Source organism: Dermacentor silvarum, chromosome 7, assembly GCF_013339745.2.
Source record: "Dermacentor silvarum isolate Dsil-2018 chromosome 7, BIME_Dsil_1.4, whole genome shotgun sequence".
Classification (NCBI taxonomy): Eukaryota; Metazoa; Arthropoda; class Arachnida; order Ixodida; family Ixodidae; genus Dermacentor; species Dermacentor silvarum.
This window is the reverse complement of record NC_051160.1, coordinates 103,456,675-103,471,150: the sequence shown is the minus strand read 5'-3', so window position 1 is coordinate 103,471,150 and position 14,476 is coordinate 103,456,675. Positions and strand designations below refer to the sequence as shown.

The 14,476-nt window shown below is 45.5% G+C and overlaps 1 protein-coding gene and 1 long non-coding RNA gene across 2 annotated transcripts in view; both read left to right on the top strand.

Moving 5' to 3' along the window:
• The window catches only part of LOC119459049 (endochitinase), a 177,606-nt gene that overhangs the window by 65,110 nt on the left and 98,020 nt on the right, over nt 1–14,476 (top strand). The gene's annotated exons all lie outside the window — the stretch shown is intronic.
• LOC125946908 (uncharacterized) overlaps nt 478–14,476 on the top strand; it is a 46,383-nt gene continuing 32,384 nt past the window's right edge. The window contains exons 1-2 of the long non-coding RNA XR_007467976.1: nt 478–596; nt 1,516–1,682. This is a non-coding gene — a long non-coding RNA (uncharacterized LOC125946908). The remainder of the gene's footprint in view (nt 597–1,515; nt 1,683–14,476) is intronic.

Genomic DNA, 14,476 nt, shown 5'->3' with positions numbered 1-14,476 from the left:
CCCTTGCGCCAATAAACCACAATAATCATCATCATTCACAAGGCCTCAGGGACGGATGTCGTTGCAGTGAAGACTTGTAGGCTAATGCGACGTTTCGCTGGTAATGAAAAAAGCATGATAAGCACAGAGGCACGTACAGAAAAGTATTAAAGATTGCAAGTAGTGTTTTATTTTCATGTTTTTGTTGGCGACCCTATAAACCATTTGTGAGTAAGCGCCCGTGCAGTCTTGGCCTCTGCTTTCTCCGCGTTTCTGTGCGGCTTCAATGCGAATCTTTAGTGAAGCGTATAATGGAATGTGTGAAGCAAGACAGCATTAGCAAAGCCACAGTCGGCCCGGTAGGCCTCACACACAAAGCTCTACTTTCAAACTGGTTCGCCCGAATAAAACGGCGACGTAATTTATCCATTTATCCACAGTGCATTTATCCGTGCCGGGGATCATATCGGTCTAATCGCCAACTTACATTTCAGATTTGCATGAAATTAAGGTCAGGCAGATGGAACCGCAGCTTCGACGCACAAGGAATGTGTCCGTATGCAAGTAACGGCCGGGACTGGGTGGGATACGAAGACGCAGAAAGCATCTCCAAGAAGGTAACACAGAGTTGAACGTTTATGGTGCTTGCTGTTGAACGTGCGTGGCTTCTGGGCGTGTACCCACGCGTGTCTACAAGGGTAAATCTCTTGTGGCCGCATGCTTTGGTCATCGCGTTTCTGTTTGGGTGCGCGCAAGGGTGGAGGTGTTTATAGAGCTGAAATTATAGAGTAACGCCCTTAAGAACTTTCACATCGGGTTTTCTGCAACGAAGTAAATACGAAACACTAAAATAATATTATTACGCAACCGCAAAACCGATGGTAAAGGCATCTGCTGCACTTTAAGTACGAAGTAATCTACAGTGAATTTATTTGCGAAAGTAGTCTAAAATGCGCATTTTTTTTAATTACAAAATTTTAACTCCGGTGTGAAAACCCAATTTCGTCACCTTAATTTACTTGCTTACTAGAGCGTTTAAGAAGGACGACATCGGTGTAGATACGCATCTTTTTAGGACAAACTGCTGCCATGGTTTTAAAACAGCACTTGTGTACAACTCGTGTGACAGTAGCAGCTATTTCAGGCAAGATGTGAAATGAAGTCCTTTTTGCCGCACATCAATTGTAACCTCAGTTTCAATATATGCTGTTTCTTATTCTGGTCACAGCTAATGAACATTATCGTTCACTCTGTTTTTGTTGTTGTTGTTCATCGAGCTCTTCAAAAAAATAATAAGGCCCTAAACAAAGCATTTATTCCCAGCAGTCACTATAGGGAAAGTTTTGTGCTCTCCACAAAGTTTTCCTTCCTGGAAACCTGCACGTGTTCCCGCAATTTCGCACAATTTCGAGGGCACTTGCGCTAGTCACTCTTGGGTTTATATATACCTGATATTTTATGACAATTTCCTCGCTGTTTTCTGACGTCTAACATTTGCTTTTTGGCTGTTGTGTCTTGTTTCTTTCTTTCTTTCAGGTTGAATTTGTCAGAAAGGAAGGCTACGCCGGCATAATGGTATCACGTTGTGACATGGACGATTTTCGTGGAGTATGCGGAACGCCTAATATACTGCTGCAAACAATCAATGACGCCATACCCAGGCTGACGAACGTTATTTTGAGTGGGTAAAATGCTATATGAAGGTCCAGTCAGTAGCAATAAACAGGCCGCAGTTTGCATTTCAGTCTGCAGATGGAAAAGTCGCAAATGTTAACATTGTGCTTAATAACTGCAAGATAAGCGCTATTAACGAATGGGAAGCATTTCACAGTATGATGATGTATTGGTGCTCTCAACAGGTGAATCTACAGCCTCTATTGCCTATAGCAATAGTTCCGGCCAAGTCTATCATTTGAACTTCTTAAGGGTAAACATGCTACCGAGTCACATGTGGTGTAAGCGTATTACGGTGTCACCAACGCTGTTAAGCAAGATGGACAAGTTGGGGAGACGGAGAAAAGGTATACGGTGCCCCACCTCACTGAGTCAAGTCTTACTATATCAAACCAATTACGCTGAAAAACTAGCCGTACAAATACCATTGCTACAAGACAGCAGTATTATCGGTGCCCACAGCTGAAGAATGGAAATAAAGTAGAAGAGCAGCACCGGTTTCATCGTTCGGCCAATGCAGTAGTAGCAAACTTAATTTTGACAGAGATGAGGTTTAGGGAGGAGGAAAGTGGGAGCGCCCGTCCTCTTCTTCCTCAGGCGGCGGCCAGGGCTTGCGCTTTGGCGGCATCTTCGGCCATCTGGACGACCAGGAGTTCGAGATCCGGGTCTGAGCTGAGCAGTGCAGTCTCCCACTGCTCTAGGGTGGACACAGCAAGAATAAAATTTCCTCCTCCAATCCGCCCTGTAAAAGTAGATGTACACCGAAGCAGTGACCGACGTTACACACGCGTCACCTCCACAAGGCTTCGCACCGTCGAGGTCAATGTAGCGTCCACGACTTCGTTCGCGCACTTTCCGTTGGGGCTTCGACGCCGCGACGTCCATACGCTTGTGCGTAACCAGCGTTCAGGAAGTGAACGTCACTGTAAGTTTTTAACACTCTTCGCCCCGATGTCGATTGCCGTCGCAGCCCACTCTGCACGACCGATGCAACGGACATACGGCCACTCATCAAGGACAGATACTCGAGTGCACAAGTTCGTCACGCGCATAAGTTGGTGCGTCGGAGTGCAGCATATTTACTCATTCTAGTGGACTATCGGCCTGGCGCAAGTGCGTTATTGAACAAATTCAATTTCTCAAGGTAAAGTGCGTCGCAAAATTCGTAAATTACGGCTTACACAAAACCTGCTGACTTGATAGCATCGGACTGCAATTTGAACCTACGAGAAAACATAATTCTGTCACGCGAAAACTCAAAAGTACCCTTGCTCTGGAAACGAAAACCTTTATTTGTCGACGCGACGGTGTACACGCGCGGACGCGGAAAATCTGCCAGGGTAGCCATACACAGATTCGCTGAGCAAAATTTAACGCGTACCTCATATTCTAAAATGTTATTTACTATGGCATATTATATAAACACCGTTGAAATCGAACGGAAAATGAGCGTCTATAAAAAAAACATCAAAGAGAACGATTGAATGTCAGGAAAACTAAGTTCTGTGCGATTAAACATGAAACGATATTTCATTCGTGCTCAAATAAAGTCGATATACCGTAAGTACATGTCATTTCACGTTCGCTCGTTACTCGGTCACGTTTTCGATACAAAGAAAAAAAGACCGAAACGATGACACGGCAAGGCGTCCTACCGCAAAGTTTTTTTCTAGCCTAATTAGCGGCACAATCGCCGTTCTCGCTGCTACTTTTTTATTTATTTTTATTCTAGTCACGTCAACTTCCCAACAGATTGCAAGGTCAAGCGACAATCTTACCAGTTTCTTAAAATGAAGGACCCATTAAGGAATTCTTATTTGTACTTCAGCGTACTTATAGGATCCTGAGACGTCAAAGCCGATAAGAACATGCAAAAAAAAAGAACAGCACGCACAGAATTAATTAAATTTTTCTTGCGATGAAGTTTCGTAAGCAGCGAAAATCGCTGGCATGACGCCACGTGACGTAATCAGGGGGCCGGTCCGCTTAACATCGAAGACGGCCGCAGCATCAGCGGCGCAGCTCGGCGCAGACCTACGAGCCGAGGCCGAGAGCTGCCTTGAGCGAGTGGTAACAACTAGCGCGGTTGAGCTGGCAATCTCCTCTTTGTAGCGTATACGCATTTGTACGGAAAGCTTAAGGGCGTGCGTCGAGCCAGTATTTCACGGGTGTTGAACAAGTACCGTTTGTAGACTGAGCTGTCGACGACGTCGTTCTGTCTTCGGCGAGACGGTTCGCAGCCTCGTTCCTGCTTGCGGAAGATAGCGGATGAAGAGCGACGCGCGTGTCCACACTCCTTTCTTTTTTTTTTTTTTAGTACTCCCTTTTCTTTCATCAGCTAGCTCGTGCCGTCACTGCGGGACTGTCGCTTGCAAAGTTCACCGAGTGTTTTCATCTTTCTGCTGACATGCAAAGGATAAAAAAAAATAATTTTGAGGACGCTTAAGCTTCGCCTTTAGGAGTAGAACGCGATAGCGTTATCGGGACCCGTTCGCATCGCATCGTTCGCATTCTGCATGTAGGCTTCATTCACTGCAACACAGAACGTGGGAAAGCCAGCTTAGAAAGACAAAGCTTACACCGATCCCCTTAAAGTTGGCTTCACTTTTAAACACAAATGCATTACTAGAAAGACGTTCTTCCAGGGGCAATATATGTCGTCTTATGTTAAAATGTTAAGGCCCTAGGACCTTTTTTTTCATTTTTTTATTTATTATTGGATATTGCCCCGACGCACGGGCAAGTTGACCTGCCGTAACGAGCTTGCACGTAGGCTCCTTAACCTGGTGATGATGATTTATTGGCATCCCCTTTGAAACGGGGCGGCAACAAATAGTCACCTAGCCTGCTTGATTTAATTGGGTATACTATACATGTTCTTTATCTAGCATTTTTGTATACCTCTCATTATTTTTTTTCAAAAACTCACCTTTTACCGCTACTTATGAATTCAAGAGATTAGGTCGTATCCATCTTTTTCCAGCTTTTTTTCCACCAGTACTCTAATCGTCTCTTGCTTATCTCTACAGCTGATCTGTTGATGTTTCTATCCGCTTTAAACCCAAGTGCTTCTGGGAGTTGCACGTTACCTACGGTTCTCGCTGGGTGGATCCCGTCGCATTCCATTAGGATGTGCTGAGCGGTCTCTGGATCTTTAATGCAGCATACACATGCCTCATCTAGTTCCGAATATTTCTTCCGGTATGTTTTGGTCCTTAGGCAACCGGCTCGAGCCTCAAATAGCAAGGCACTGCCCTTTGTGTTATCGTAGAGATTTTCCCTTGTAATTTCTTTTTTCTCATTCCTGTAAATGTCCATTGTCCTTTTTGTTTCCATTCTTTGCATCCAATTAACGGTCTCTATTTCTCCCACTTTCTTTCTGATGACTCCTGGTTGTTTATTTACAGTTTCGATTATCATGTACTTGGTTGCCAACTTCATTGACCTCTTCCTCCATTTTGTGTCCCCGCTTTTCATGTAGAGATACTCGTGCACTTTAGCCGCCCATTTATTTTCATCCATGTTCGTGAGCCTTTCTTCAAAACTAATTTTGCTCTGTGCTTCTCTGACTTCAAAAGAGGCCCAACCCATGTCACCCTGCACTGCCTCATTTGTGGTATTACCGTGGGCTCCCAAAGCCAACCGGCCTACTGATCTTTGGTTAACTTCCAAACACGACAAGATATCCGATTTTAAGCATATAATGGCATTTGCGAATGTTAGCGCTGGCACCATTACTCCTTTCCAGATTCTTATTGTGGCCCCACGGTGCTCTGTGTTTCATTATTGCTGCATTCCGCTTCCCCTTTATTTTCAGATTATCTTGGTGGTTGCTTGAGTAATTCTTTCCTTCCTTTATGTGTCCGCCGAGGTACTTATATTGCTTCACTTTGGGTATTACTTGCTGTGGAATTGACACCACAGAGTTACTCGTCTCTTCATTAAAGACCATAATTAGCGATTTCTCTGTGCTAAACTTAAAGCCTAGATTTGTCGCTGCATTCCGACAGATATTCGCAAGTAACTGTAAATCTTTTTTATTGTCCGCTAGTAGCACAATGTCGTCTGCGTACATCAGTCCAGGGACCTTCTGTTGCACCATTTGTCCATTACGCATGTAGGGTAAATCAAAACCTATTTCGCTGTTTTCCAGTCGTCTTTCTATCATCATCATCATCATCAGCCTATATTTTATGTCCACTGCAGGATGAAGGCCTCTCCCTGCGATCTCCAATTACCCCTGTCTTGCGCTAGCGTATTCCAACTTGCGCCTGCAAATTTCCTAACTTCATCTCCTTTCTATACCTTTGAGGTAAAGCGTGAACAACAATGGTGACAGAGGGCATCCTTGCTTCAATCCTTGATGAATTCCCACCGTTTCATTTCCTTTTCGATCTTCCCATACCACTTGTACTTGGTTGTTTCTATATATCTCCCTCAGCAGCTCCACGAAATCGTCATCTATACCTTCGTATTGAAGGATATCCCACAACAATTCCCTGTCTACGTTGTCATAAGCTCCTTTAATATCTAAAAATGCTATCCAAAAAGGTCTTTTCTGAGCTACTGAAAGGTCTATGCAGTGAGTTAGTGCAAACATATTATCCACTAAGCGTCTGCCTGGCCTGAACCCATTCTGTAGTTTCCCCAATACATCGTTTTTCTCCACCCACTTCGACAATTCTAATTTTATGTCTTGCATTGCCATTCTATATATCACCGACGTTACTCTAACTGGCCTGTACGAGATCGTCTTATCCTTATCTCATTTGCCTTTGTAGATGAGATTCATCTTGCTTTCACGCCATCCAACGGGAATTTTCTTTGTTCTAATTACTTGCTCTATAGCATTAGTCAGCAGGGCCTTGCTTTTTGGACCGAGGTTTTTGATTAGCTGTATTGGGATTTCATCGGGTCCTGCTGCCGTGTTGTTAGGGACATTTTCTGCTGCCTTTTTCCAATAAAAGCTTTCAATGCTAAATTTTGATCTCTCTGGCCTCTCTGCTGTTGCTGGATCTGTTGTCTGAACTACGCTTTTTCTCGTGCCGAAGTTATCCCTAATAAGGTCTGTGATGTACCGCAGCGCACTGTCTCCTTCGTAGATGTTACTATCTTCATCCCTTATAGCCGTTTGCGAGTTTTTAGTTGGAGCTCCTAGTGCTTTTATATGGTTCCAGAATTTTTTGGAGCGCCTTTGTCTCTTTTGTGAACGTTTTGTACCCAACGTTCACTTGCGCATTTAACCTTCTCTTGCACGAGCTCACTCGCAATCCTTTTCTTTTCTCGGTATGTATTCCATCTAAGGAGCACCTCTTCTTGTTGGAATCCCAACTTTTTGGCTTCTCGATGAGCCCTAGATTCCTCTTTACGCTCTTCTATAGCTTGTTTTATTTTCTTGTTCTACCACTTACGTGATTTCCTCTTTCCAATCCAACAATTGTTTTGCCGTGTCCGCCTTATTTCATGCTGCATAACGTCCACCAGTTCCTTATATTCCCAGACTGCTGTAGGAAAAGCCTAAATTTTCTTCTCTATGTTGTTTGCGCTCGCTGTTATTTGCTCGTGATTCATTTTTAAAATGAATTCTTCATAATCTAACCTGCCGAGGATGCAAGCGCCATCTGGATAGCACTTGCGCAAGTATATTACCCGAGCGCACCGGGTTAGGATGGTAGAAATGCTGGCAAAAGAGGTTTGTGTTTGTGTTTCCTCGTAACACACTTAGGTTTTGTCGTACATTGAAATAAGTCCGACGCCACCATGTCTGTAGGTTGTGCTTAAGTTCTACTTTACCATTTTAGATGCGAGAGCGTCTTATGCTCGGGGCAGTGTCCGTTCTGCGGCGTCCGCACCCATACTGCGCATGCGCAACGCTGCCTCATTCTCCTGTCCTACGCAGGTGTGCGCTCTCCTCCTCCCCTCTCCCCCTCTCCGCCACAGGTGCAGTGCAGCAAATCATTGCATATAACTCTCTCTCTCTCTCTCTCTCTCTCTCTCTCTAAGGATACGCCGGTAGGCGGTGCAAGTGTCGCGGCGCGTATAAAGCGCGCGTTCGCTGCTTCCGTTATGGTGGCTAGAAGGGGAGGTGGGAGCAACGCAGCCGTCGGAGAGCGCGGCGCGTGTTGCAGTGATTCATGATGCCCAGTGGTGGCGCGCGCGTCGACGCTTAGATAGGGTGCCTCGATGCCAGCGCCGCCGTTCAGGTTGGAGACAACCCCGCTGGTGCCGCCATATTGAATCACACAAGCTCAGACTCGGCTACGCTTGCGTTCATAGTGTTACCCGCGGCGCGCTTCCAAGTGCGTTGCCTTGATTAGTATTTTTTTATCGGTATCTCATCGGCGCATCTTCATAACCAATAGCCGTAACGAACTCTTCGAGGGTCGAAGACGTAAATGTATGGCACTGGGAACATGTCCCAAGTTGCCTAATTCAATCAAATTTAATATGCCGTGTGTATGTTTGAAAGACTCCTCTTTTTTTTAGCGCTTCGTTGCTCTGTAAATAAGGTTTGCCACCTCCTGTGTTTGGAAGTTGTTTTAATTTTTCGCTGTTGTATTTTGGTATACACGTTACGCCTCCTTTACCATAGTCAGCCACTCGCACATGGCGGTTAGTTTCACTTGCGTTGTGCGTGCTCTTTGCGTTCGTTGCAATTATTTGACGATATCCACGTGCAGTCTTCTTTTTTTTGCCCACAAAACTGTGTGCTGACAGGACTAAGCTGGTGTAAAATAACTTCGATGTGAAAATAAGGTTAATTAGTGCTGTCGATAAACAAGTAACATAACTTGTCAGTGTCAATCTTGCGTATAGTACACGCAATAAACCAAGCGATGCACAAAATACATTTATTTGTTAATGTCTAGCACAGTCAATCATGAAAGAGATATGTACATGAAACATTATATGCACTGCGCGGTGCCTGAAGGTTATGTTGAAAGACGAGATAAAAAATTCGCAAGGTAGGCCGACACACACGTACAATGCGGGATAGGGAGTTTTTTTTTTTTATTCATTAGGTGGGGGGCATTTCAAGTGAGTACATCAACCTTATTACAAACATTATAAATAGAAAACAAGAATACTAACAAGCAAACACAACCGCGGGTAATATTAATCAAGATATCTAGCCAAATACATCAGCCGCCATCGAATACATCACATCAGCCAAACACATTGATGGCGACTATAGAAAATTTTATTAAATAACCAGTAGTACACTGATGTTAACTACATTGAAAAAATAAACAACACTGCCTACATATCGCGTAAAAAAACCTTAAATGAAATTAACACAGTCCAAGTACACATTAGCAATGTTTTTCGCTTCGAAAACAGTCCATGATGTAGAGAGATGCAACAGGCCTTTCTCCTGCAGTGGACTCAAACATGCTGATGGCGACGATAATGTACAGTGTGGTGTAACCTGCAAAGCAAGTCACTTTAAGGCAAGTTGACGCCAGCCACAGCCTTACTCCCATAACCATCGTCTCAATCATCAGGCTCGTTTAGGTAGCGCAGGTAGACAGGCAGTCGCATGACGACAAAATGGCGCATCAATTTTCGCATTACGCTTGGGTGGTCAATGCACTGTCGATTTCTCTCGTACTGGTCCTCTTCAAAGTGTTTCTAGGTACATGTAAAACAACAAAAGTGATTATTGACCTTTAAATTAATAAGAAAAGATGCCTTGTAAATACAGAGAACCCAATAGAGTGCTTAAAAGTAAATTTTCGCAGAAGTAATGCTGTATTATGTCACCTCACACGTTTCGAAGAAATGCACAGGGTCCACAGACACCACGCCAGAAATCGCCGAAACATTTTGGTCCCATGATGCCCCTTAACTCTACTACACCTGGGCATACCGTGCACAGTCATTTAAAGACCATCACAGTACGCACTACGATCGGGAATGAGCACGAATGACCATCGGCTTACGAGCACCACGCTACAAGTCTAAAAAATCAGCTATGTAATGTAGATCCGCAAGATATCTGCTGAGAAATCAGAAAAAATTCCAATGCTTCGCTTGCCACGCACACAACAGCCGCCATCCCCAGACGAAGCACTGCGTTCTTTTGTCCCAAATAACCACTACCGAAGAAAAAAACAAGAGACACACACGATGAGTGCTTCCCGTTAAAAAGTTAATTAGGTGGTCTACGCGACGATTCGTAGCTAATGTAAGACTATTTCGCGGCTAAGCATCTACGTCAGTCCTTAAAATCAGCGTACTACTCGCATGGACTGTGCCAATCAAAGCTAAAAAAGCCTATGCGACGCGCGCTCGCAAACCATACGCTACTCAGGCAGCATCGGTGCAGTGCTTAGTTCGTGAGCGAGGATCAGAGAATATTTTGTTATTTAAATGAAAAACACGGTGCGGTAGACAAACCTTTCTTGACACTTACCTCGCAAATGTAAGAGCTATCCGTTGCCTTCCAGTGATCCCGCTTTACTTGGCTTCCCATCTCTGCCTTCGCTCTGGGTCCCGGGGGAAGCGAAAACAACCAAGCCGTTTACGCGTTGATCCGGCGCACTTGGGAACACAACAGCCCGTCATGTCGACTCGATGCACTTGACAAGCTTGTCAGTGATGCGGCTGAACACTGTCCAGCAAGTAAAAGCGTCGGCGAAGCATCCGCGCGCACTTTGCCTCGAACTAAGCACTGGCTTCAAGCAATCGCAACCGCTCGCGATGATTCAAGATGGCGTCGTGGCGAGAAAGCGGCGGTGCGGGGGCGGTTAATGGATAGCACCACCCTGAACGGCGGCGTTGGCATCGAGGCACCCTACGCTTAGATGCGTCCGCTGCGGCTTGGCTGCTGACGGCGCTGGCGAGTGCGCTCGGTTCGCATGCTTCTGTTCGGTTCTTTTTGCTCCACGCTCGTTTCTGTTAGCATTCACGCTGGGCAGTTTTTCCTCCTTGTGGTGACAATATTTTTACACGTTGTCATGCCCTAAGAATGAATGGCAAGTCGCATGAAATGACAGACGCACTGTTCTGCGCCGGGCTGCACAACAGGCTATGTTTCTGCTAGAAAAGCAGAAGAACAAACCATCCCTTTTCTCGGTGGCTGATGAAGATGAGGCACTTAAAGCGCGGCAGCGGGACAGAACCAATATAATGTTGCTTGCCTTCGATTGGAGATACTGAGATTATGTTTTTGCGTTCCGCCTAATTATAGAATTAGTCATAATTAAATATTCAACTTCTCAAATATTATAATTCGAAGAAAAGTGTAAATGAGAATATTGTAGAGTAACATGAAAAACTCCCGACACAGCTTTTTATTGCTCAATATTGCTACACGCGTACGCGCAAGGTGCCTCGAGCGAGCAGCAGGTCAAGCGGCAAGGTTTCGGCAATTCGCAGGTTTGTTTCACGCTGGGAAAAACGTTTTTATGTAGCACGTGTTGAGCAACAGAAAGCTGTATCGGGAGTGTTCCATGTTGCTCTACAATTTTCTCATGGACACTTTTCATCTAATTATAATATTTGAGAAGTTTATAAATAATTAAGACTGATTATATAATAAGGCGGAATGCAAAAAACATGATCTCTGTATCTCCAAGCGACGGCAACCAGTATTACCTTGGTTCTGTCCAACTACGTGGTATTTGCATATTTTTAACTCTTGGTGCACGATAGTTGGGACACCCTGTATATTAAGTCATATAATCAAGTGCTGTCTGTCGTCTTCTTGAGTATTCTTCATAGTCACCACCATTATATTTCTTCACAGGGGCGACTAAAATAAGTTTGTTTACTTAATTCCTATGTGGAATGATTTGTAAAGCTTCATATATTGGTATTAATCAATTTGACCAGCAGGATGCAGTGCGTCGCAGTAATATGACCTAAGGAGCTCGTTGCTGTGAGCCTAGAAATCGGTGCAGCTTTCTTTACCCACACCACCAGCGTAATATTCATCGCATTAGCTGAAATCATTTTTTTTTCACTCCCGACGATTGGGAAAGCACGTAGCATGCGTGCAACCGAGACCAGCGAAAAATCTTTATGCCGGCCGTGACGTGCCCAAAGCCGAATGCATCTTTAACGCTTAAGCACTCATCAGAGGATAGCTGCTAGTCATTTATTGTCTCCTCTACTAACAACGTACGATATGCATTAGCTTAACGTGAGTTATGTCAAATATGCGACCGCTAGTAGCGAACAAAAACGCCCGCTTCGAAATCCGCGGCACCAACCGTTTTGCCTCCGTGCCCGGCGAGCGATCTTGCTGGCGACTGCAGCGCCGCCGCTGCTGTCATGATTGCTTGCAACACTCCGCCGCCGCCGTTGCTCTCACCTCCCCCTTCTAGCCACCGTACTTCCGTCATTCTCTCTGTGCAACAATGTGCGAAACGCCATGAACAACGTCAACGTCGGCGCTAGTTGCAGCGGCAGCGCCACCGCCGCGGAGCAGTAGAAGGCTCGGGAAGCCGAACGTAAACGTCAGCGTCGGCAAGCGGACCCCGAACTTCGGGATCGTCTTCAAGATACCGCGCGCACCGACGCTAGGAATCACGTACGATCTCTAAATAAAGACGCAACAACCCCGTACAAACGTTGGGTTTGGCTGTTCCTGCGAATGCACATCACCCCCACATGCTTGCTTTCACCCTCGCCCTTCTTTATTTGGAAGAACCTTCTGCCTTTCCTTTTGCTCGCTGGCTCTGTCTTTACTGAAGAAAAATTCGAGCACAATACAGCGACTTCACCGCCCACCAGACATGTCGTGCGAATCTTATCAAAGAATGAGCGTTAACTTCGTGCAAGAATGGATATGCAAGTGCTGTTTTACTTGAATTGGGTACTTTCAGATTGTGTCATGCTTCTAGAGAAAAGGGAGAGCCGGCGACGACGCGGGCCGTGCAATATTTTCAGTAAAATCTTTTAGCAGAGCTGTGCTGCCAATTCCCAACGCGTTGCCGTTGATACCGTTTCGGTGATCGCTAGCAGCATTTCTTCTATGGGCGCAGCAGCTATTACTTTGTTGTTTAAAACAGCTACGCTGACAATACGATTTAATAACACTAGTTATGACCATAAACCACTCTCCAGTGAGTTCGCCGAGGAAAGGAGGAGGCAGGAAGCGCTTTTCATAGATACGTCAACGTGAGATTGTGTGCAGTGTTCTCGAATAATAAACTTACCTGGCTTTCGAAAATAATTGTGTGGACATCAAAAGAGAGCAAAACACTGCTAGAATAAAAAAAATGTTACGTATATTTAAGTGAAAACAAAAGCTGCGCTGCTTTTTCATTTTTTTTTTTATTTTTGTGTAATATCCATTAAGTGTAGCTTGAAATGGCGAAGAAAAGTCAATTTCTCGCAGTCAAAGAAATTAGCAACAGAAAAATACCACGAGTATTGCAATATTTCTTCCCTGGAATACAAAGTAAATAACATAGTGAACAAGCGATGGTCAAATTAATTATATGAATAACAATGCGAGCAATGCATACTGACTTCATTCAGAACGCATAAAAAATGCAGACTTCTGCACAAAAATAAAACAAAATGAAATTACACTAAGATGCATAACATGAGAAGCAACTCCATGGGAATTTCTGCTATTCCGGCCGGTAACTTCGTCGATGGTGCTTGGCTGCGGACCCAATGCTGACCGGCTGCTGCGGAACCGATGGCGCGTCGGCGCTGATAATATTAAGAAGCAAGAACTCGAGTGACTGGACAGGAAAGCAGATGAAGCGGTCGCCATGCCTTAGTAGCCGGTCATGGCCCCTCGTACGGCAATCACATTCTGCATTCTGGACTGTAGTGACGCGTAAGGATTGTCAATGAAACTGCGTTCATTTTGGAGGCGCATCCATTCTCCTTCGACAGCGCTCCATAGCTCATCGGCGGATGAACTGTGTAATCCTCTTTTGCACAGCATGACCTTCATTCTGCCCCATACGGCCTCAATGATGTTGAGGTCTGCCCCTTTGGGGACCCACCTGAGGCATCGCACCCCTCGCATGTTGAGGAGCTCTTCAACAACCTTTGCAGTGTGGACAGGTGACAAGCCTTGCTGGAACAGGAAGTCCCCGTCAGGAAAAGGCCCGTCCAACGCGTAAGGTATCATGAGTAATCGAGGATGTCGCAATACTTTGCCGATGTCAGCGGTCCCTCATTGCGGTGCAAAACGCCAAGCCTATCACGGGACACAGCGCCCTAAACATTAACAGCCGTGCGTCCGCTCGATGCTACTTTTTGCGCGTAGAGAGGGTAGTAGCGGGCATTGACAGGGCGCCACACACGTCGCTTTTGGTCCCAGCGTGTTGTGAACGTAGATTCGTCAGAAAAAAAGTACTGTTGTCCAGTCGTCCGTGGTCCAGGAGACGTGTTCTGTTGCGAAGTTAAGACGCGCCGTCTTGTTTGACAAGGAGAGGCGCGGCTTCTGGGCCACAACGTGGCTCTTCAGTTTACCTTCCGCTAGCCGTCGTTTTATTGTCGACGCGCTTGCAGACACCCCAGCGGCCGCACCGATCTCTCTGGCAGTACTGAAGGGGCTTGCCTTCGCGACGTAGAGGATGTCGGCGTCCTGAGCCGCAGTCGTTGCACGAGGGTGCCGTTTATGTGGAGCGTCCCTGATGCGGCCTTCTTTCCTATAAGCTTGGATGATGCGATTTACGGTCTTATTAGACCTCCCCGTCATCCCTGCTATTTGGCGTTGAGTATACTGCTTCTGGGACAGTTCAACTATCCGCAGGCGCTCACTGTTAGGCACTCAGGACATTTTCCAATGTGAAGAACATTCAGTGTTTCACAGTGCACGCTACACACAGCCACTTTCACGTAATACGGT